This window comes from Martes martes (genome assembly GCF_963455335.1).
Source record: "Martes martes genome assembly, chromosome: 1".
In the NCBI taxonomy this organism is placed as follows: Eukaryota; Metazoa; Chordata; class Mammalia; order Carnivora; family Mustelidae; genus Martes; species Martes martes.
In genome coordinates, this window is record NC_137888.1 from 109,702,394 (window position 1) to 109,725,271 (window position 22,878).

Below are 22,878 nucleotides of genomic sequence, written 5' to 3' on the forward strand. Positions count from 1 at the left end.
TACAGGGCTCTGGGCTCCTGCATGGGCTATTTGCCCAGGAAGTCACCCTGGGTGGGTTGGATCAGGGAGTGGGATGGGGATCTGGAGGCAAGAGTTAGTGGGGGGGCTTCATTAGTCCAATAGACACCAGACCATTGCCTTGAACCAAAGCTAAAGATGAGAAATCTTCCCCAGTTGCAGTGAATGTGAAAAATGGCACAAGCCTTAGTGCGGCTTGGTGGTCAGAGAGTTTCAGGGTTTTCCACGCAGATGCCGCGGCAGTCAAGAGCAGACTTTATTTTGCGAAGAAGCGGGCGAAGCTAGGAAAGGTGAACCATGGAAGGTCGTGCTGCTCGTTGGTGGTGCCTGGGGACTGGTTCTCCGGCCTTGTAACGTCGGTGCCCTCTCTAGCCCTCGATAGAGCTTGGTATCCGTGGAATTGTTCTCTCTCACTGTGGGTGAAATTGGAATTTGGGAACGAGAGTGAGATGCAGGAAGGGAAAAGCGATCGATGATAACTGAATGGAGAAAACAAAACAGTTTAGAAAGCCAGAGCAGTTTGTCTGAGTCCTATCTGATACACAACATACAGCAAAACAGACAAATGTCTGTGCGGCAAAACAAAACTGGAAGAAGAAGATATTGTCAAATAAAATACGCATATTTCCAACCAGCCTTGAGCTCATCTGATAAGGGACAGATTGTCCAGAGTAAATAGAGAGAGGAAGAAAGATGCTTTGGGCTGAATTTAGTCCCCTGTCAAAATCACAGGGGAGCGTCGTGCTTCTCCTCCTGCTCGTCTTTTCTCCAGTGGCTGGGCCTTGTTGGGCCACACAGGGGAGCAGAGTAGTTCATACACCTGTGTGTTTGTCTGTCCATCTGTCCATCTATCCGTCCGTCCATCTATCGGTTTGTCCATCCATCCTTCCCTCTGTCTGAAATCTCTTGAGCACCCCTATTGCCTTTGTCCTGTACTTGGTCCCAAATACAATGTTTAAGACAAGGCTCCTTCCTTGTAAAGGGAGCAGACAGATAAGGATCAGGGGAGAAGACTAACCACGGTGGAGAGTGACGCTAGTGGAGCCTGCTGTGTGCTGTGGGACTCAAGAGAAAGGGAAATTCATGTTGCCTACATTCCTCAGCGGGTAACCTGCCTGCAGGTTCCTGTTGGCTCTGACAGCAGTGTCTTTCAGTGTCTGCATATCATCCCTGTGCTCTTCTTTACGAAAAGACTCCCAGGAAGGAGGCAGGGCTGGGGAGCAGGGATGCGGGATTGCTACAGACACAACCCATTTACCCGCCGGGGTGTATGCCTGTGTATCAGTCCTTCTCGGCATGAGGGGAAGCCCTGGGTTCTGGTTCAGACCTGGTGAGGATCCATGCTGACCTGTCCTTTCTCCCACCCATCTGCTGCCCCGGGCATGGCTGTAAGGGAGCCGCCCTGCCAAAGTCAGGGAGAGGGCAGCTAGGGGTCATCAGGATCACCCTGTCCCCAGCAGCGAAATGGCAGGAGGGGAGATCTAATAAACCCATGTTTCCTGACCCAAATAAGCAACAGCTTACATTTTCTGCCAGTGACAGCAGAATTAAAGTAAAGAGGGAACTGTAAAGGCCATCACAGAAGAGGGAGAAGGGACCAGGTACCAAAAGAAATGATGGCTAAGTGCTTATCTGGTAAAATGGTTCTGTGATTCTTGGTTCCTTGGTAGTGGAATTTGTCAGCCACCAGGACACCTGCACACAGCCTTTGCCATCCCTGAAGCCAGCAGAGGCGAGGTGAATCCTGCATGTCATCATATGTCCCATCGTGACAGTGCTGCACATTCACAGCAGGACTTAGCATTAACAAGGCTCATCTCACCTCCAGAATCTCATGATCTCCTTCTTCAGCCTGGGCAGGTGCGTGGGGTCTGTGTTAGAATTCCCATTGCACAGAAGAGCCAACTGAGGCCAGGGAAGAACATAGCTACTTGCCAGTTAGTTCCAGGGAGTGGCAAAGGGGGTCCAGAGCCTAGGATTTTTATGGGACAATCTTCAGTGGCTGTGCCCTCGTCCCTGGCTATAGAGTTGCCGCCCCCCCATTACTGCAGGCTGCAGGGTGGCTGGAGCATAGCGCGGGCTGGGAGGAGCATCTCATGGCCACTGGAAGCCTGGTGATCCTCAGTTGCCCCGTGGACATAGATGTCTTTTCAGAATCTCTTGCCCTTTAAAACAATGTGCTTCAAACAGCGATGCATGACTTGGTCCCAGGCTGGGATGCTGCACCTCTCAGCCACTTTCCCCTCCGCCCCTGGCTAAGTACCAGAAAGACACCATGGCTGAGTGGAAACAATATTTGTCTTGCAATCACTTCTCATGGCCCTGTAGTTTTGTGGTGTAGAAGTGGAGTGACCTAGATACTGCTTATGTGAAACCCTCTTTTCATCCTGGGGTCTGTAGTATGGAAGGCTTAAATCAGTTACATGAGGGGACAGTCCATCTCACAGTTGACTGCACCGTCTGTACTTGTCGAATGCCAACTCTTCCTACCAGCCCAAAGCTAAGGCTGTCTCCTCCCTCTTGAAGCCTTCCTGGATTTCTTCCTCCTCAGGGTTTCCCTCAGCAGTGGTTCTGATCCTATCTGTGGTGTTCAGGTGCTCATCACTTTCTACATATTTTATTTTCTGGAATCTTCATGCCAGGCGCGGTGTCTAGTTCATTTTTCTATCCTTGTCTACACTGAGAACTGAGAATGGCCAAGGGGGTTGCTCAGTTAATTACTTGTTGAATAACTCAGTTAACTACTCATTGATTATGTTCTAGACATTATGGGGGCATGTAAAAAGACTGGCGGACACATGATACCTTTTTACTGCTCATACTTCATATACTGACTCTCTATGTAGAAAAGTCTTATTTGGGTTTCAAGATCAATTAATTATAATGGAATTGTATTTTCTAACAGTGGTTACTGTGTCAACTCTTATCCTAGGTTCATTTCCTATGCTTATCCTTTCAAATGCAACATCTTTGAAGGTAGAATGATATCCCCAGTTTACAGATGACCAAAAATATCAGCGCAGGGGCTGGTGGTTCTCTCCCATTGGTTACAAAGCCATTCCATGGCAGATTACGACTCATTAAGCAGGTATTCTTTGATCATCATTCATTCAGTATGTATTTATTTGGCCCTTGCTACATGCTGGACATTGAGGGGAATGTATGAGAGAATAAGGTGTGGTCACCTCCCTCCAGGGACTCACAGTCTAATGAGAGGGACATACACTTGAAGGGAAAACCATGCCATGTGGTAAACACTGTAGAAGAAATATTGACCAGAGATGATGTTGCATGTGTGTCTGTCCTCTCATGGAGACAGACTGCTCTGCATGTCCTCTATATCTCTGATGGAAAGTGGAAATGATGCTCGGAATCCCAGATAGCCAATAAATCAAGTCCTCAGAAGAGAATACTAACAATAGAACAAAAGCTTCAGGCTTAAGCTTCCTTGTAGTTAATTGGGAGCCTGCAGATGATGTGGGGGAAAGGACAGGAGGCTGCCCCTGCTCACCTCATGAGAAGATTTCAGTCAGAGAGGAAGTTGGCAGGAAAATCCAGGTCTTCTTGAAGAAGAGGACGAGAGAGAGGTGTGTCACTAGAATGAGAAAGGCCCCACCCACAAACCTGTCCCTGACAGGTTGAGTTCCACCCTGTAAACATCCTCAATCCTTTTATTGGACCATTTGTTTGAGACTGAGCACGTAACTTATAACTCGCAATCCACTCGGTGAGGCAGGGTTCAGACTGAGGGGGTGACAACCCAAGGGCACCCTTGTGTTGGGCTTCGGCTGAGCCAACCACTCTCTGTGCTCTGTCCCCCCTCAACAAAGAAGAGAAAGAAGATCCTTGAGGGTCAGCCACAGCCTCGTCAGGTAAGACCAGCTGGCTTGTCCCTGGTTCTGCAAAGAGATGGGGTTTCTCTCTCTGTGTCTATTGCTCCTAGCCCCTAGCCTGGCTTTCTGGTCACTTCCACCACGGACAGGCTGTTCGTCTAGGCTTGCAGCTCACCTCGACCACAGGTAAGTCCTCCCTTCGTCCTTGCTGTCCGGGATTGATGAGGTTTGTAGATCAGCGTTCTTTGGCCTACAAAATTACTTGACATACTTATCTATATATTGATTTTGATCTCAACTGTCTTATAAAAGCAGTAGGATAGGTATAATTTTCTCTATTCAATGGCTTAGTGAACAGAGGCTTGGTGATTTGAAGCGATTTGTTCTAGGAAGATGAGCAGGCTAAGGCCAAGATTAGATTTGATTCCTCCTTCTCTCTTCCTCTTTTTTTTTTTTTTAAGATTTTATTTATTTGACAGGCAGAGATCACAAGCAGGCAGAGAGGCAGGCAGAGAGAGAGGGGGGGAAGCAGGCTCCCCACTGAACGGAGAATCCTACACGGGGCTCGATCCCAGGACCCTGGGATCATGACCTGAGCTGAAGGCAGAGGCTTTAACCCACTGAGCCACCCAGGCGTCCCTCTCTTCCTCTTTTGTACGACCCAGCAGGTCATACCTTATCTCAAAAAGCCACGAAAAGTGAAAGGGCTTCCTGCACAGTCCAGTGAGAAACAAAAGGTGTTATTTCCTTATAGGCAGGTCGGGAGGGATATTTTTGAACTCATCCGAGACAGATCTTATAATGCTATATAGGCTCCATCAGATAGGGTTGCTTCTAGAGAATAAATGAGAATATGTATATAAAGAGGCCTTGCAACCCAAAAAGTGATATGCAAATGTGGGAAAATGGCTCCGTGGAGCCCGAAATATGCTCTTACTCTCTGTATGAGAAGGCTTGCATCTGGGGCTGGATGACACTCCTAATGTCAGCAGGAGCCTTATGAGGCACAGCTCACAAAAGCCCTGGGGAAATATTTAGCTTTTCCATCTTCCTGTGGTATGTGGAAAACATCTCAATGAGGGGGGGAGGGAACACCCCCAAATCCTTTTCAAATTGACTCCTGCAATTTCCTCTCTTATGACAGCTATCATTATATCTCATTGTTCTATAGTTTTAAGAAAATCTCATCTTCAGTGATTATGTAGTTTATTTTTTAAGATGCTAATTTTAGCTATCATTTTCCCTTCATGCTCAAAAGGTTGTATCATTCTTAGTTGTGGAAGGAAATATTTTGTGCAAGTGTGTGTGTGTGTATGTGCGTGTGTTTCAGTTTGTTATGACAGTGCTAATATTCATCCCCATGAGCCCACCACAATGCAGTGGGTTGCCATGCTACACCCTCTTTGGAAGACTTCTGTATATTCTTAGTGCCCGGCTGTAAGCATCTTAAAGAAGTCACTTAATCAATTACCGTATTCAAAATGGAGAAACTGAAGCCCAGAAAGATGACATGATGTGCACAAGGCCACAAGGTCAGCAATCATTAGAGCTGTCAGTCAAACACACATTCCTACTCTTTCACTGCCCATGACACATACTGAACAGTGCCAGGATCCCTCAGCAGAAGCAGGAGCTGTGTCATTTGGGGGATTGGACCCAGATGTCCTTGAAGATTCCTTTCAATGAAACATGTTACAGCACTTTGGCCTTTTCTTAGCATTTATGGAAATATTATACCCTATAGAGAGTAGGGGCATTTTCTAGAGAAGACTCTTTCCTTGTTAGCTTGGTTCTTGCACAATATTTGTTTCAGCCAAATTCCGGAACTTCTTCTTACATATAGGGTTAGGAGATGTGCAAGCAGTGGCAGCATCTTCATTTTGTTCAGCCAATCTAGATCTTTGTATCTTTTAGATATGAGAGATGTTATCCGGTTTGACTGGTTGTCATGCTGATTGATCTTGGATTCAGAATTATGGAGTTCAATGGCAGGGTTGAGGTCTAGAGTTCCTTTAATCCAGGGGCTGCAGACCAGTGGCCACAGGTGAGTCCAGCATTCAGATTTGTTTTGTTTGTGGTGCAGTGGTAAACCAAATTGAACCAGTTGCAGGTATCTAACATCCAGGGGAATTTCTTGTTAAAGTTCAGATATATCATTTTTAAGGAAGATCGGAAGATCTGGTTATAGTGGGTCCAAATACCCACATGGAAAACATATCGGCTGGGTCTGGGCAGCATGTGCTTCTTGTAGACAGAGCATGTATTCCTCAATCATTCACATGTCTGTGGGACCTGATTTTGGCTGCCATGTATTTTCATTTGTCAGTGCTGGTCTCTACTAATCTGTCATGGGCTCAAATCATTCTGTGTATCAGGGGAAACCTAGTTCCAGACAATGATAGGCCAGGCCACAGATCAATGTCACCACAGAGGAGGTGAAATTAATTCTTTAGTCCTAACTTCTTATTATTTGCGAGGTAGGAAGAAAAATGATGACTTAGCAGAACATGCCATTGACCCTGATACCAACCCAGGATATTAAACCAAATGTCAAAGCTCAGTGACTAGGAAGCTTAAGTATTTAGCTACTGACACAGTTGCAGCACAATCTCTGGGTGCCCACAAGAGAAAAAATGAAAAGCACAATAGATCTTTACTCAATAGATCAATGTCACAAAAATAAGAAAAGAAATTATGATGTGTGATAGCACATAGAATACAACACAATGCTCCACATTCCCAAAGAATACAGAACAAATTGCTGAAATTCTGGACACTAGCCCAATAATACATTTTCTGTAATCCATTCACTAATAAAGTAATCACTTCTTGATCACTTATAGTGTGCATCATCCTAAGCTGGGGGATTTAGGGATGAAGAGCAAAGACACTTCCCCAAAGGGACTTACTAGTAGTGAAATGTGCACACACATAACCACAATACAGGATAAAAAATAATAAATGCTACAAGAAGAAGAAAGCCAATGTTGTTGGTTTTTCTGATTGAAGAGATATTCATGGAAACTATATAGGTTGTCACCAGGATGGCTGTAAGGAAGAAATGGTATTTGACCTGGGCTTTGGACAGATAGAGGTAGGAAGAGTTTCTAGCAAAAAAAGAATTTAAATAAACTCATTCAGTGCTATCTGAAGTGTACTTGAGAGAGTATTTGTTGTGGGTACATATAGGGCCAGTGGGATGGAGGGGAATTGAAGCTAGGAAAGTGGGTCTGTACCAGATCTTGGGTGCTGAGTGACAAGCTAAGGGCTTCAGAGGAGGCACAACGTGGTGGATTCAAGGAATGTAAAACTATTGACCAGACATTTAATCCAAGTTCATGGCTCCCCAAGTCCATACATTGGCAGTGACAGAACATCCGTGTAGGTACCACTAAGTTTAGCGTTAGGTTTTTCGAAAAAAAATAAGAGGAAAAAAACAGAACTGAACACTTCTAAACATGGTAGACAGTATCAGCTGCTTAGGGACCAAGGCAAAGTGGTAATATACAGAAGAATTACAAAGATTGATGAAAATATTTTTCATATGTTGAAATGTTGAGATGTTGAGATATGTTGAGAACTTGTAAGGAATACTTGGGGGGAAAAAGGTTAAGATTTTTTTATTTTTTATTTTTTTTTAGAGCAAGTTTATTCTTCTGGGTTATCTGAAAGTTGGAAAAGTGATGTGCATAAGTTCTTGTGAGATATAGAGTGTTATTTTTAGCTGATAAGCTTTTTCCTTTGGTTTGGAAAGCAGTCACCCCACCCCCCACAAGGAATATATATAGAAGGTTCTTGGATGTCCTAGTCCTCAGCTCTTTCCTTAAAACCCTGCTGGAGAATTCCACAAATATTTGAAGGCTTCACTGTGGTTGGTAGCATTTCTGATGGGCCGAAGGGAAGGTTCTGATCTTGTGAAGGACTCCACCAGTCACCAGAACAATGTTTCCACACATACCACAAGGTATTTGTGTAATTGACCAAACTGTTCTAATTTTCATGCACATGTTTGTCTGTGAGATTGGATCAGCATTGTACCCCCATCTCAAAGGCCTGTGCTTCAGGGGAAGTATGCAGGTGATGTGGCACAGAGATTCACTTAAAGGTATCCACTGAATATCTGTTCAATACAAACATCACTTCAAGTTTCATTCATTCAAAACTATTTATTGAATATGGATTCTAGGGTTTGGGAAAACCTCTGCAAAGAACAAAAAGAAATAATCTCTGCCCCAAGTAGCTTCCATGTCTCATGAGACAGATGGAAAATAAACAAATCAATCAGTAAAATATACAATATATGAGATATAGAGAAAAAGTAGGGAAAGATATAGGAAGTCTTGGAGAGTTGAGATTTTGGAGAGGGTGCTTGAGGAGAAATAAGTTGTTATTTGAGTAAAGATCCTAATGATACAAGGGAATGTGTCATGTAAATAGCTGGGCAAATTGTGGTCCACACGTCTAGAATAGCAAGGGTGAAGGTCCCCAGACAGAAGCATATCTGCCTGTGCCTTTAAAGTATATCACAGAGAGTAGACTGAGCAGAAAAATCCTTAGAAATAAAGCTAGAAAGATGATGGCAGGGTGGGGAAGGGGACAGCGAAATGCAGGCCCTGTAAGACACAATAGGGACTTTGACTTTCACTCTGAGTAAAATGAGAGCCATTTGCAGATTTTTGGACAGAGGAATGACATGGTCTAACTTACATTTCAAAGGAAGTCCTTGGTCTGTGTGTTGAGAATAGATGAGGGTGGGGTAGGGAGAAGCCAGGCAGAAACAGGGGGATTCATAAAGGAGTTACTGCTAAAATCTGGCTAAGTGATGTGGAAGCTTAGACAAGTTGGTAGTGGCAGAGATGAGGACATGTGTTTGCATCTTATGGTTGAGATGGATTGAATGGTGAATAATGGGACAGGAAGGAGCCAAGGATGGCTCCAAGGCTTTTGATGAGCAACTGGTAGAAAGCAGTGGCCTTCTGTCTGTGATGGAGAAGACCATGGCAGGGACAAGTTTTGAGGGAACACTAGATTACTTTTAGACAGGTTAAGTTGGAGATGTGGATTAGTGAGTTTATATACAAATCTGAGATTCAGTGAGGATATCTGAACTGAAGACAAAATGTCACCAATATATACATGATACTTACAGCAATGGATTTAAATAAGATTATCAAAGGAGTTAGTATACACCAAAAAAAAAAAAAAAGATGAAAGAAAGAAAGAAAGAAACAAAGTAAGTGAGAGATTGAAGGGCTGACCTGGATACTGCAAGATTTTGGGTTAGGGAGGTGAGAAGAACCCAGTCAACAGTGTACCAAAGGGAAAGGGGCATGGTGGGGGCAGTTCTACACCAGTAGAGGGATCTTCACTGAAATTGTTTAGAATCCTCAGCACATGGTAATAATGAAGAGTATTTTTCATTTACATTTTCTATAGACAGTGTGTCCCTTTACCATCTGTACCTGGAGCAGACTACTCCTTCTACTCCCACCACCCACTACTTCTCTCTGGTTCCATGGGAACCAAGACAAAAGATGGAGAAGCAGCAGCCGGAGTGGTGGCCCACACTAGGTGAGTGCCATGCTCTCTGAGATCCAACTGCAGAAGATTTCTGAGAAGAGGGAGGCCAGATGGCACAGATGCTACTGAGAGGTGGAGGGAGATGAGGTCAGAGATCTGAATACACAGAAAGCAGTATGGCTGGGTGGCATCTGGAGAGAATGGAATAAGAGGAATTGGAGCTGATGAATACACATGTTCTTTCCAAGGAGCTCATTTGTAGAAGGACCCAGAGAAAATGGACACAAAGGGGAGGGGGAAAGAGGGAGGCATTTTTCTCCCCTTAAGGTGGGAGGCAATGATCAAAAAATACTTTTATAGAGCTTTTAAACTGACTGATACACATAAAGTATTTTCTTTTTTCTACCTCTGTGAATTAGTCTTGGTAAAGGTAATCATCTTACCTTTTTTCAGAGAAGGAAAATAAGGCTCAGGGGGTTGAAGTCCTCTGTCCCAAACCTCACAGCAATCTAATAAGAGACGGGACTCAAATCTGGGCTCTGAAAGTCAAATTCATTGTTCTCTTCTCTGCCACAGCCTCATACTACGCAGATAATTTTGGAGATCCTGTAGAGCCTTAGAATGTTCTATAAAGCTTTATGAAGCTTTGACTTTGTCATTGTTTAAGCCCCTTTCATACATCCCAAGGAATCTGGACTTCACAGCAGTGCTTCCTGAACTGTAGATGCGGTTTAACCAGATGCAGGATGTCTGGGGCCTTGGGAGGGAACTCAGTATCTGCATCAGTGCAAACTTGTCATATTTGGAAAGAATCTTCCAAGGATGGTCAACACAGGACTTCGTGTTGAGCCATTTCCATGCTGGATCACAAGAATGCAATTTCTTCTCTTTTTCCTTTTTTTTCTTGAGAATGCAATATATAATACATCCTTAATGGTGTCTGCTGCTTTCTTTCCACTTGAAGGCCATACATGATTAAAGTTCTTCCTGTTTACATGGAGCTCCAACCACAAATTTCTGGGTCTTCAACCCTATGTGGGTCCCAACTGGGATATTACTACTCTGTAAGCAGGGATACATTGAAACCTATATTATTTGACCCAGCCCAGAAAAGGACATGTCTGTTTGGTGTTTTGCTTTGTATAAGAACTCTTAGATCCATATAGCTCCAGACAGCTCAGCATGACTCTGCACTGCCCCTAGAATGCTTCTTTGCACTTTGAGCAGATGCCTATCTAGGTCTTTATCCAGCCATCTTATAATTATCTTTTGGCAGATCTGATTCTTTTATAGACAATTTACTCCTTAAGGGCAGAAATTTTATTTGCAGGTTTTCTTCTACTCTCCATTTCTCTGTCTTTCCCAGCACCAGGGTTGGCACAGAAATGGTTCCCCAAAATATGTTTGAATTGATAAATTAAAATGAAGTATTTTGTACCATGTAGAGTTGCACTGTGAAGACTAATCTATATCACACAGGAAAAAAAAGTAGAGTACCCAAGTTCAAGATATTCTTTTTTTTTTTTTTAAATTTTTTATTTATTTTCAGTGTAACAGTATTCATTGTTTTTTCACCACACCCAGTGCTCCATGCAATCTGTGCCCTCCCTAATACCCACCACCTGGTTCCCCCACCCTCCCACCCCGCCCCTTCAAAACCCTCAGGTTGTTTTTCAGAGTCCATAGTCTCTCATGGTTCACCTCCCCTTCCAATTTCCCTCAACTCCCTTCTCCTCTCCATCTACCCTTGTCCTCTATATTATTTGTTATGCTCCACCAATAAGTGAAACCATATGATACTTGACTTTCTCTGTTTGACTTATTTCACTCAGCATAATCACTTCCAGTCCTGTCCATGTTGCTACAAAAGTTGGGTATTCGTCCTTTCTGATGGAGGCATAATACTCCATAGTGTATATGGACCACATCTTCCTTATCCATTCATCCGTTGAAGGGCATCTTGGTTCTTTCCACAGTTTGGCGACCGTGGCCATTGCTGCTATAAACATTGGGGTACAGATGGCCCTTCTTTTCACTACATCTGTATCTTTGGGGTAAATACCCAGCAGTGCAATTGCAGGGTCATAGGGAAGATCTATTTTTAATTTCCTGAGGAATCTCCACACTGTTCTCCAAAGTGGCTGCACCAGTTTGCATTCCCACCAACAGTGTAAGAGGGTTCCCCTTTCTCCACATCCTCTCCAACACACGTTGTTTCCTGTCTTGCTAATTTTGGCCATTCTAACTGGTGTAAGGTGGTATCTCAATGTGGTTTTGATTTGAATCTCCCTGATGGCTAGTGATGATGAACATTTTTTCATGTGTCTGGTAGCCATTTGTATGTCTTCCTTGGAGAAGTGTCTGTTCATATCTTCTGCCCATTTTTTAATATGATTATCTGTTTTGTGTGTGTTGAGTTTGAGGAGTTCTTTATAGATCCTGGATATCAACCTTTTATCTGTACTGTCATTTGCAAATATCTTCTCCCATTCCGTGGGTTGCCTCTTTGTTTTGATGACTGTTTCTTTTGCTGTGCAGAAGCTTTTTATCTTGATGAAGTCCCAGAAGTTCATCTTTGCCTTTGTTTCCTTCGCCTTTGGAGACATATCTTGAAAGAAGTTGCTGTGGCTGATATCAAAGAGGTTACTCCCTATGTTCTCCTCGAGGATTCTGATGGATTCCTGTCTCACGTTGAGGTCTTTTATCCATTTCGAGTTTATCTTTGTGTACGGTGTAAGAGAATGGTCAAGTTTCATTCTTCTACATATAGCTGTCCAGTTTTCCCAGCACCATTTATTGAAGAGACTGTCTTTTTTCCACTGGATATTTTTTCCTGTTTTGTCAAAGATTATTTGACCATAGAGTTGAGGGTCCATATCTGGGCTCTCTACTCTGTTCCACTGGTCCATGTGTCTGTTTTTATGCCAGTACCATGCTGTCTTGGTGATCACAGCTTTGTAGTAAAGCTTGAAATCAGGTAACGTGATGCCACCAGTTTTATTTTTGTTTTTCAACATTTCCTTAGCAATTCGGGGTCTCTTCTCATTCCATACAAATTTTAGTATTATTTGCTCCAGCTCTTTGAAAAATACTGGTGGAATTTTGATTGGAATGGCATTAAAAGTATAGATTGCTCTGGGCAGTATAGACATTTTAACGATGTTTATTCTTCCCATCCAAGAGCATGGAATGGTCTTCCATCTTTTTGTGTCTTCTTCAATTTCTTTTAGGAGTGTTCTGTAGTTCCTCGAGTACAGATCTTTAACCTCTTTGGTTAGGTTTATTCCGAGGTATCTTATGGTTTTTGGTGCTATAGTAAATGGAATCGATTCTCTAATTTGCCTTTCTGTATTTTCATTGTTAGTGTATAAGAAAGCCACTGATTTCTGGACATTGACTTTGTATCCTGCTACATTACTGAATTGCTGTATGAGTTCTAGTAGTTTGGGGGTGGAGTCTTTCGGGTTTTCCATATAAAGAATCATGTCATCTGCGAAGAGAGAGAGTTTGACTTCTTCCTTGCCAATCTGGATACCTTTTATTTCTCTTTGTTGTCTGATTGCTGTTGCTAGGACTTCTAATACTATGTTGAACAAGAGTGGTGAGAGTGGGCATCCTTGTCGTGTTCCTGATCTCAATGGGAAGGCTGCAAGCTTTTTCCCATTGAGGATGATATTTGCTGTGGGTTTTTCATAGATAGATTTGATGAAGTTCAGGAATGTTCCCTCTATCCCTATACTTTGAAGCGTTTTAATCAGGAACGGATGCTGGATTTTGTCAAAAGCTTTTTCTGCATCAATGGAGAGGATCATGTGGTTCTTCTCTCTTCTCTTATTGATTTGTTCTATCACATTGATTGATTTGCGAATGTTGAACCATCCTTGTAACCCAGGGATGAATCCTACCTGGTCATGGTGGATAATCTTTTTAATGTGCTGTTGGATCCTGTTTGCTAGGATCTTGTTGAGAATCTTAGCATCCATATTCATCAGTGATATCGGTCTGAAATTCTCCTTTTTGGTAGGGTCTTTGCCTGGTTTGGGGATCAGGGTGATGCTGGCTTCATAAAAAGAGTCTGGAAATTTTCCTTCTGCTTCAATTTTTTGAAACAGCTTCAGGAGAATAGGTATTATTTCTTCTTTGAAAGTTTGATAGAATTCCCCAGGGAATCCGTCAGGTCCTGGGCTCTTGTTTTTTGGGAGGTTTTTGATCACTGCTTCAATCTCGTTACTAGATATCGGTCTATTCAGGTTGTCAATTTCTTCCTGGTTCAATTTTGGGAGTTTATAGTTTTCCAGGAATGCATCCATTTCATCTAGGTTGCTTAGCTTATTGGCATATAACTGTTGATAATAGCTTCTGATGATTGTTTCTACTTCCTTGGTGTTAGTTGTGATCTCTCCCTTTTCATTCTTAATTTTATTAATTTGGGCTTTCTCTCTTTTCTTTTGGATTAGTGTGGCCAATGGTTTATCGATCTTATTGACTCTTTCAAAAAACCAGCTTCTAGTTTCGTTGATACGTTCTACTGTATCTCTGGTTTCTACCTCGTTGATCTCTGCTCTAATCTTGATTATTTCCCTTCTTACGTGTGGAGTTGGTTTGATTTGTTGTTGATTCTCCAGTTCTTTAAGGTGTAGAGACAGCTGGTGTATTCTGGATTTTTCCATTTTTTTGAGGGAGGCTTGGATGGCTATGAATTTCCCCCTTAGGACCGCCTTTGCTGTATCCCATAGGTTTTGGAGTGAAGTGTCTTCGTTCTCATTGGTTTCCATAAATTGTTTAAGTTCTTCTTTGATCTCCTGTTTGATCCAAGCATTCTTAAGCAAGGTGGTCTTTAGCTTCCAGGTATTTGAGTTCCTTCTGAACTTTTCCTTGTGATTGAGCTCCAGTTTCAAAGCATTGTGATCTGAGAATATGCAGGGAATCATCTCAGTCTTTTGGTATCGGTTGAGCCCTGATTTGTGACCCAGTATGTGGTCTATTCTGGAGAAGGTTCCATGTGCACTTGAGAAGAATGAGTATTCTGTTGTTTTAGGGTGGAATGTTCTGTATATATCTATGAGGTCCATCTGGTCCAATGTATCATTCAATGCTCTTATTTCTTTATTGATTTTCTGCTTCGATGATCTGTCTATTTCTGAGAGAGGCGTGTTAAGATCTCCTACTATTAATGTATTCATATCAATATGACTCTTTATCTTGATTAATAGTTTTCTTATGTAATTGGCTGCTCCCATATTGGGGGCATAGATATTTACAATTGTTAGATCATCTTGGTGGATAGTCCCTTTAAGAATGATGTAGTGTCCTTCTGTATCCCTGACTACCGTCTTTAGTTTAAAATCTAATTTATCTGATATGAGGATCGCTACCCCGGCCTTCTTTTGAGGCCCATTGGCGTGAAAGATGCTTCTCCATCCCTTCACTTTCAGTCTGGGTGTATCTTTAGGTTCAAAATGGGTCTCTTGTAGACAACATATGGATGGGTCCTGTCGCTTTATCCAATCTGCAACCCTGTGTCGTTTTATGGGTGCATTTAGGCCATTCACATTGAGAGTGATTATTGAGAGATACGTTTTTATTGACATTGTGTTATCTTTGAAGTCTTTCTTTCTGTCGATTGTCTCTATATTTCTGTTCAATGCTTTTCTTAGGATTTTTCCTCTTTTATAGAACCCCCCTTAATATTTCCTGCAGTGTCGGCTTGGTGGTTGCATAGTCTTTCAAGCCTTGCCGGTCTTGGAAACTCTTTATCTCTCCATCCATTTTGAATGTCAGTCTTGCTGGATAAAGTATTCTTGGCTGCATGTTCTTCTCATTTAGTGCCCTGAATATATCTTGCCAGCCCTTTCTGGCTTGCCAGGTCTCTGGGGACAGGTCTGACGTTATTCTGATGGGCTTTCCTCTGTATGTAAGGAGCTTCTTTGTCCTAGCGGCTTTCAAGAGATTGTATCTACAATTATGATTCCCTCAATTTTACTATGAGGTGCCTGGATGTTTTTTTTGAATTTATAATCTTGGGGGGGGACCTTTCTACTTCTAGTACATGAACACTTGTTCCATTTGCAAGATTGGGAAAATTTTCATGAAAAACTTGTTCCACTATATCTTCTAGACTTCTTTCTTTCTCCTCCCCTTCAGGGATTCCAATAATTCTGACGTTGGAACGTTTCATGGCATCATTTATTTCCCTGATTCTGTTTTCGTGGCTTCTAAGCTGTTTGTTCCAGGCTTCCTCCTGATCCTTTCTCTCTATTTGTTTGTCCTCCAGATCACTAATTCTATCTTCTGTCTCAGTTACCCTAGCTTTTAGAGAATTTAGATTAGATTGGAACTCATTGAGAGCGTTGTGAACCTCATCCCTGGTGGCCTTCAGCTCTGCCCTAACATTATGAACCTCCTCTCTGGTCGCTTTCAATTCTGCCCTAATCAATTCTGTTTGGTCATCCATGGCTTTCTCCAACCTAGCTATTGCCTGGATAATTGTTAGCCTGAATTCTCTTTCTGACATATTGTCTATGTTGATAGCCGTTAGCTCTGTTGCAGAAGGCCCATCCTCTGTATTTTTCTTCTGTTGGGGATTCCTCCTCCTAGTCATTTTGGTGAGAGATGACTGGACAGATGTAGCTGGATGTGTTGACCTTGGTGCAGTCAAGGTGCACCCTGGAACGCTTCTGAGCACTCAGGATTCCCCACCCAAATGAGAGAAAAAAGAAAAGAAAAAGAAAAAAGAGGGAGAGAGAGAGACAGGAAAAAAAGGGAAGATAAAAGTGAAGGTTCAGCCCAAATGGGCCCCAGGGTAAGGTTTATGACGTATACAAACAAAAACAGACAAACAAAAAGACTGATAAAAGTATATGACGAGAGAAAATATATATATATATATAAGCAAAAAAAAGGAGGAGCCTCGTCAAGAAGAACCCCAAGTATAAGATTTATATACTATCTGGACAAACATAAATACACAGAGACACTGGCAGAAGAAAAAGATGGGAGCATGGTTATAGATTCTCGGTGTGGGCAAGGAAGGTTATTTTGATTCTTCCTGGATGTATCTTGATATCTTTGTTAAAGGACTCAACTTTCCTAAGAAAAAGGGGGATTAAAAATTGGTTCACCTATAGGGGTAGCATTGCTTGGAGAAAGGGGATTACCTTGAAGTTTAACTCTATATGAATATTAGAAAATAAAAATAAAAAAGGAATAAACTGGACTAAACTAAATTAAAAATTTTTTTAAAAATTAAGAAAATAGAAAAGCAAAAGAAAAACACATGTGTATGTATCAAAAAATTCAGGTTAGAAGTTTATCATGGAATTTGATGTACTGGACATCTCACTGTGATGGTAAATAGGTTAAAAAATTATCTATATAAAAAAAGAAAAAAAATGAACCAGAATAGTGGGAAAGAATTAAAAATAAAAGTTGTATCTATGAAGTAGTGGTGGTTGTTCTCTTGTAGTCTTTTTTTTTTCCTGATTTGTTTTCTGGGGGACGGGGCTGCCACGTGGGTTTTCAGTCAATGATGTTCCCTGAGTTAAGTCCTCCCGACCCCCTCAAGGGGGTGGGCTCTGAGAAAAACGTTTTTTTTTCAGGTTTTTGTTCTCTGGAGGTTTTTATGTTTGTTCACTTCTTTTCTCTCGCCTTGACAGCTTTTGATGGTTTTTGGAGGTTTAGAGGAAAGAAAACTGCACCCCAACCTCCCTCTCAGAGAGAAGCCTCAGTCTGCTCCCCTGCAGGTGCTGCAGCCGCTGGGCCGCTGGCAGAGCAGGTTCTGAGTCACGGTCCCTGGGGACGCAGGATCTCCTGCTTGTATGCAAAACCAAGGCAGCTGTGGCTGTCTGGGCAGCTCCAGACCGCCAGAGAGGTTCCAAGCAGCAATCGCACACTGAGATTTTCCCGCTGGTTGGGGCTAAGAGCTCAGGTCTTGCGCGCACCTCTCCCAGGGGATGGTTTGGGGCGCGGCGCCTCCAGCTCTATCGGCTCTATCGCCGCGTGGGTCTATGGCCGCGTGGGTCCCAGAACACCAGGCTGGGCGTGCACCTCTCTCAGGGGAGGTTGAGGCACGCGCGCATCTCCAGTAAGGTGCGCGTTCTGCCGTCTGGTGTGGCTCCCAGCCCCTCCCGGGAGCCGGACTCCACCCGTTCTCGGGCGCACTGGCGGCTCCGGGACAAAGACCAGGTTTCTCCGCCGCACTCTCTGGCTCAGCGCCAGGGGATGCTGCCCTGGGTCTGGGGACTTAAGCCCCTATCCCTATCCGCCCCGATTCCCACAATTTCCCCGCTCGAGTCTTTGCTCTTTTGAGTGCTTTCAACAAGACTCCAAGTTAATGCTGGTCCCCAGATGCCGGGCACTCTCGTATTGGGGTATTATTTTCCAGTCGGTCGCCTCTGGTGGCTCCCTCCCCCTTTTGTTTATCTTCCGATATCAGTCCGACGTTCCCACTCCACTTTACCTGCCCACTGGCGTCTTCTGGCCCCCGTAGAGATCCAGACGTGTATAACTCTGATCTCAGGCTGATTTCATGGGTGATCGGAGTTCTTTGGTAGGTAATCAGCTCACTTTAGGGTGCAGGTTGAAAAGGCGCCTCCTCCTACTTCCCCGCCATCTTGTCTCTCCCAAGATATTCTTATATGCAGTTAGTAAGTTAGGCAAGTCAAACTTACAACTTTAGAAGCCAACTGGTGTGGTTCATTGTGCCCTTTAGTCAGACATACCTAAGCCTGTATAACTGATAAGCCTATACTGAAAATTTTATACCATCATTACACACACCTGTAACTTTTAGTAGTGTTACTATAATCATTAAGAGCTGTTGACGTTATGAACATTTGTTTGTTTATGCATTTAGTATGAATGAAGAATTCTTGTGGATCAATAAGACCAAACAATAAAACTAATAAAAAAGTCTAAACACACACATCCCCTCCAATCTTTCAAACTCATAACTTAAAAAAGCATTGCAAGATAAAGCAAATAATGGACTCATTTAAACCGTTAATTGCAAAACACATATTTTTTAAAATTACAAAATTCTCTCCTGACATGCAGGAAAATTGACTATATATTTTTTAAATTTTTTATTGAAATATAATCGACATGTAGCATTATATTAGTTTCAGGTCACAGTGTAATGAATTGGTACTTGCATATACTGTGAAATGATCACCATAATGTGTCTAGTTAATGTCTATTATGTTACATCAATGATGTAATGTACATCATTACAAGAGTCTTTCTTTCCTTGTAATGAGAACTTTTAAGATCTACCCTCTCAGCACCTTTCAAATATGCAACACAATATTATTAATTGTAGTCACCATGCTGTATATTACATCCCAAGACTTATTTATCTTATAACTGGCAATCTTTACCTTTTGATCCCTTCCACCATTTTGCCCATCTGCCAATCTCTACCTCTGGCAGCTACCAATCTCTATCTATGAGCTTGTTTTTTTGTTTTCGCTTTAGATTGATTGGTTGATTGATTTCTTTCTCTCTCTCTCTTTCTTAGATTTCACATATAAATTGTCTTCAGATTCTACAGAGACTTAAATTCTACAACATTTCTGGGAGGGGTAACGTGGCCATATCTATCAAACACCTGAAATCTACAAACTCTTTGACCCAGCATTTCCATTTCTGCAATTTATACAGAGGAAAAAAGTAAGGATCTTGAAAAGTTTTACCTGCAAGGATCTTCAGTGCATAGTCATTTAAAAAGCAAGGTAAAGAAGCAGCAACATGAATAAGAAACAATAGGGGTTGAGTTAAATAAATAGTGATGATGGCATAACAAAACCTTTATGGCCCCCAATATGCTACTGTAGGAAATTATTTATTAGCTGAATAATTTAGTGCACTGACAGAAAACAGAACCTTGAAGTTTGAGAGAATTTTGATCAACTTAGAGCTCTTATCACTAACTGTGTGACCCTGAGCAAATTCTTCAACTTTTCTGAGATTCAGTGTCCTAATCTATAAAATGAGGGTAACTCCAATACCTGGACCACAGGGCTGTGATGAGTTTGAAATCAGCCAATGCAGTTAAAGCCAAGTGTTTGGCACCCAGTGTAATATTCAACATAGCAAGTATATGTACAATATATGCCTCAATATCTGAAGTGTAAAAGGCAGCTTTTGAAACAATATTTACAGCATAACTTCATTTTGGAAGTAAAAAATGAGATTATCTACAGATAAAATGGAAATCTTAAAAGACACACATGAAAATTTACTTTCATTTTCTCTGCATGGTAGATTTAGGGGAAGATTCCTTTTCCTTTTGCTTTTATGTATGACCTACAACGTAATAAGAAATGTTAAATGGCTCCAAAAGGTCATCAGTATCAATCCCTATAAATGAAAATCTCTCAACACAGGACTTCTTTGCCTGTGTTACCACTGTTCGCCTCACTGTCAAGTCACCAAAATCTCTTCAAATCATTGTCATGGAAGCCATACGGGCTGTGGTTAGTAGTGCTAGGCGGATTACCCATGGGTTCCCCTCGCTACTCTACTCTTGTCCTCTGCCATACCCCATGTGGTGTATCTAGTAAACATTTAGTAAGCATCCTTCTGTTGGGAGCACTGGGGGTTGATACTGGGGGTGGGGGCGGGGATACAAAGCAGCACAAAGGATGGTTTCTGACCTAGAGGAATCTCTAGTGCCTCCAAAGGGAAGCACACTTACCTTATGTGCAGGTAATGCTTCATCTTGTTGAGAAGATCCATCTGTCTCAAGTGAGTTTGAGACAGATAGCTAGAGAAAGCCGTCTTAAGGTGGTAGGGTGGGGCTACTAGAGGGACATTAAAAACAAGTGTATTTCCATAGCCTACAGGTAGAATGATCTCTGACTATGATGGAGCCCTTCTAAGCTCCTTGTGTCACCACTACCTTTGATAAGGTTTCTTGTGTGATTGCCTCTTTCTCCACCTGTTTTCTGAGGTCTTAGATGTTTATTCTTATATTTCACTCAATTCCTTTTGTGCTCACACTCCCATGACTCTGACGTATTCATTTGATACACATCCTTGAAACTTTAGTTTTCACATTTTGGGGAGCCTCGAGCATAACTATAATGTATGTCTAATGCAAAAATAAAATTTAGAAAAGTTAGAAAAATGTAAAGAAGAAAGTAAAAATCATACATAAGCCAGTCATGCGGAGATAATCATTCTTAACATTTTGGTGTATGTGTTTCTAATACATGTGTGGGTGATTTTTAATATAATATTTTAAATCTGCATTTCTGTTTCATGATAATATATCTTTTCATGTCAATTAATATTTGACTACAGGCTTATGCCGTGACATCTTTTACAACCTCCCCCTCCTAGAGAGAAGCTCACTTTAACACTTCTGTATGTTAGTTTCTAGGACTTTTCTGTGCTTATTTATATATACTTTAGGTTTTAAAAATAAAACCTAGGTTATATGTAGCATTGGACCTGCTTTTTTACTTAACATTATTGTGTGAATTTTTATCCATCATGTAACTGTCTTAAAAATATGATTTCTAATGGTTCCCTTATATTCCACTAGGGATGTGTACCCATAGTTGATACAATAAATATCTTTAATTTTAAACCTATCTAATTTAGGATTGATGCTTAAATCATTACCCCTTCCATGAGGCTCTCAACTTCATACAAGAAGATCTAGTTTTGTTTCATTTTTGAATCGTAGTTATATAGCCAGTTGAAAAAGGTGAAATCCTTTATTCTAAGATTAAATCCTCTCAATGGAAGCTTCCATTATGTGAATGGATCCAAGAAGTTATGGCTAGGTCACTTCAGAGGGTGGAAAGGAGGCCATGACCCACAACATTGTGGTTGGTTGGGGTGGGAGAACAACTTGACCTTGAATGGGGCAGGTGGGCAGGATGGAGGGCAGGATGAATGCCTAGGAAGGGCATCCTCTCCAAAGTGCCACCCTCACTAGTTGGAGGGAATAGTTAATGAAACCAGGCAAGAAGTTCCCACCATTTGGTGTTTCTTGCTTGTTGAATTAAAAACCAAAACCAAGGGGCACCTGGGTGGCTCAGTGGGTTAAAGCCTCTGCCTTCGGCTCGGGTCATGATCCCAGGGTCCTGGGATTGAGCCCCGCATCGGGCTCTCTGCTCGGCAGGGAGCCTGCTTCCTCCTCTCTCTCTGCCTACTTGTGATCTTTGTCTGTCAAGTGAATAAATAAAATCTTAAAAAAAAAGATTATTAAAAAAAAGCCAAAACCAAAACAAACTAGTAACTTGTTCTTCTTATTGATTTCGTATCGCTGGTTCTCTTAAAGATGTGACTCTATAAATATATAACCAAGCACTAGTAAGTTTTGATTTGTACTGGGATGAAGGTGATAAAAACAAATGTATTCCACCTTGTTATTTTTGGTATTTCATCTGCTTTGAAAATAGCCTTTTAGCTCTCTACTTCAGTTTAGAATGAGGGCTCCAAATCAGGCCTGTGTGGAGTCCCAGACTAAGAGAAGTGGAAGGAAATGTGGTGGGCAGAACTGGAAGGAAATGTGGGGGCCAAGTAGTTCAAGTCCCCTCCTCTATGTGAAAAAGACAGTGCCCAGAGAGAAGAGATGACTCACATCTGAGTCAACATACCCAATGACTTACAAATCTGAGGCTTGTATGAAAGCCTACAAGACTTCCCCACCATCACTAGTTACTACATGCTCTGATCCCAACCGTTCAAGTGTCTCTAACATAGATTCTGTTGATCATTAGACTTCTAGCTTCCTTTTCCTCGAAATCTTTCCATAAGACTCTATTATAGTTTAGGTACTTTGTTAGGTCTTTAAACCATTAGTTCCTCTCATTCCTATCCTGTCCTGCAAGGTAAATATTGAATCTATACACATTTGAAAAAATGGAAGCTAAGGATTTTTAAATTGCTACCCAACCTCAGGCAGCTGGTAAGTTGTGGGGTCTGGATTGAAGCCCAAACCTGTCTGACTCCGGAGATTTCTCTACTGTGCTAGTCTCTGTCCTGATACAGGAATTGATTGCATGAAATGAATCAATTTATGTCTTTACTATTTCTTGTCTATTGTCTTGTGGGAGAGCTGGTTTAATTAACTCTCCAAACATTTGTGCCTTTGAGTTGTGGGTCAGTGATTTTGACACATCCCCCACAAAGCAGCACTTAAATCAAAAGCAAAGACATCTTCCAGGCTCCAGGAGAGGAAGCGAAGTTGTGTAACTTAGCCACTCCTACTGATTGGCCCAGCTCCCAAACAGGATTGCAGCTTGACAACTGAAAACAAACAAAAATGAAAGTTTTACAAAAGTTGGGGGAGAATAAAAAGCATAAAAGGAAAAGAAAATAAGAACCTGTTCAATACCACGTTAAGTGAAGTCATCTCTGCTAAGAGAAAGGATGTATTTCAGAGAGACGCACAAAGAATCATTGAAGAGTTAGCAGGTGTGAAGGAAATTCAGGGCTGTGTTTTGGGATGTGGATTCCCTTGGCCAGGCATTTTCTCTTGACCTCTTCTCAA

At 42.0% G+C, this 22,878-nt stretch overlaps 1 protein-coding gene across 1 annotated transcript in view; it reads left to right on the forward strand.

Annotated features, from left to right (window-relative positions):
- Positions 1-3,691: 3,691 nt before the first annotated feature.
- TPRG1 (tumor protein p63 regulated 1) overlaps positions 3,692-22,878 on the forward strand; it is a 157,165-nt gene continuing 137,978 nt past the window's right edge. Inside the window, exon 1 of the mRNA XM_080825066.1 lies at positions 3,692-3,890. The gene's annotated coding sequence lies outside the window, so the exon portion shown is untranslated. The remainder of the gene's footprint in view (positions 3,891-22,878) is intronic.